At 38.3% G+C, this 1,997-nt stretch overlaps 1 protein-coding gene across 9 annotated transcripts in view; it reads right to left on the bottom strand.

Moving 5' to 3' along the window:
- Positions 1 to 323: 323 nt before the first annotated feature.
- The window catches only part of RBFOX1 (RNA binding fox-1 homolog 1), a 2,849,206-nt gene continuing 2,847,532 nt past the window's right edge, over positions 324 to 1,997 (bottom strand). For all 9 annotated transcript variants that reach the window (XM_038762608.1, XM_038762609.1, XM_038762601.1 and 6 more), the window contains one exon: positions 324 to 1,997. This exon is cut by the window's right edge. The gene's annotated coding sequence lies outside the window, so the exon portion shown is untranslated.

Genomic DNA, 1,997 nt, shown 5'->3' on the forward strand with positions numbered 1-1,997 from the left:
TTCCCACACTTTCCGTCTGCGGCTTTTCGTTTAGAAAACATTTTTTTTTTGCCCCCCGCCCCCCACCCATGGTGAAAAGCCTCAGTGCTTCAATAAATGTAATTTCTAAAAAATATCATATAGATAGGCTGTTTCTCTCTTTACACATTAGTTCTTGCAGGGTGAGGGAACGAGCATGTCTTATAAATTACACATTATTCCCCCCACTGGTGGAAATAAACGCTACTGTGCCATTTTTGCTGATAGACAGATTTTCTCGCTCTTTCGTTTCTCCTAAAGATAGTCTATTTTCAGTCTTAGACATCAATGCTACAGAAACTTGGTTTTCAAATCTTGTGAAACTTTATTGATGGTTATTGTCCAACTGATCATATTGCATGCACATACGATGACAAAGAGGAAGCCGGATCACAAACACTTTGTTTTTAAAGCAGAGTTGTTATAGCAAGTTGGCAGGTTCACAGCGGTGAGTTGATAACTTACTAAAGGGCACGCCATGGGGCGTGCCCGTTACACATGAGGATATAACTATCTGCAGGAAAACTGTGACCAGGGCAGTTTCCTGCTTTACTTATTTAAATACAAAAACAGGAAGACCCGTGACAAACACCCCAACTTAGGTTAACTTGTAAACAGGACAACATGGAAAGAGTCCAAACATATGCACAGACAAATTGCAATTTTTCAACTGCGCCTGAATCTGCCAGAGAGGCACCTTCCATCAGTTGGATGTGTGAGCTTCCCAGTGCCCAGATAATATGACATTCACATTCATTGTTTTGCAAGGAGGAGGGCCTTCTTTGGCTCCAGGCAGAAAGTTGTCCTGGGCCCGATGAGTTAACTAAAAATTCCTGGTTGGAAAATGAATGGGGGTGGGTGGGGGGAGCGTGAGGGGTGAGGAGGGGCAGGCCGTCACGGATTGAAAAATTGCAGATTGTTTACACAACACGGTTCATGTTTCAAAAAGTACCAAGCTGATGAAAATACCATGATTACCTACCCAATGGTTGCAATACTTGTAAAATGCTTATATAAATCTGATTATGATTATCATGTAATTCCATAAAAATGATACGTCTGTCTCTAACAGTTGTTCTACTGGGCTAAATCTAAAGCATCATAGGCTGTGTATTTCTAGAACTTAACAACTCCACTGCACAGATGTGTAAATTTTATACATTTTCTTTTAACTGGTACAAAGAATTTAAGTTTTTATTACTTTCTTTTTTGGAAAAAAAGAAAAAAATAGAAACAGTGCTTTTATCACCTTTTATTAATGTTTTCCCTCCCATAATATAAAAGTCAGCAATGATATCAATAATTTATTATACTGGAAGAAATATAAAAAGAATGTTTGTTAATGGCCTAACTAGCAGGGTTTTTTTTTTCTTTTTTTTTTTTTTGTTGCCTAAATAACTAGTTACGGTTAAATAGCTGAATACTGCCTGGTGGAATGCCTTAAAAGGGTGGGCTTGGACAGCTTCCATCAGATCGTATGTACAAGTGTCACAAGAAGCACCCCCTCCTAACAACATAACCTTTGGCTTTGAACAAACAGTGAGTAATTTACGACAGTTGATACATGATAGTTGGTGCAGTGGGGCCCGTTTTAGCTTCATCGATGTATTAATTCATAGTTTTTAGCCAAACCCCATTCCCGTACCCCCAGGTCCCTCCCGCCCCTCCCCTCTCATAAACGCAAATCGATGTAGATGCAGAAAAAATGACTACTATAGTCACTTACACTCTTACAAAACATGTGATAACCCCAATAGCTTAATATTCAGCATATATAATTCATTTACATGATATAGCACTCTTGATTGTGGCCCTAAAACAGTTTTTATTCATATCTAGCAGCTTTCTAGATCAACCACAAAAACGTCTACAGCCAACAATCGAACTACATAACCTTCAGAAATTAAAGACCCACAATATTAAAATACACAGAACAAAATATCTGAGGTATAAGATAAAAAATGTAATTTCTCCTCTCT

This window comes from Tachyglossus aculeatus, chromosome 21, assembly GCF_015852505.1.
Source record: "Tachyglossus aculeatus isolate mTacAcu1 chromosome 21, mTacAcu1.pri, whole genome shotgun sequence".
NCBI classification, from domain to species: Eukaryota; Metazoa; Chordata; class Mammalia; order Monotremata; family Tachyglossidae; genus Tachyglossus; species Tachyglossus aculeatus.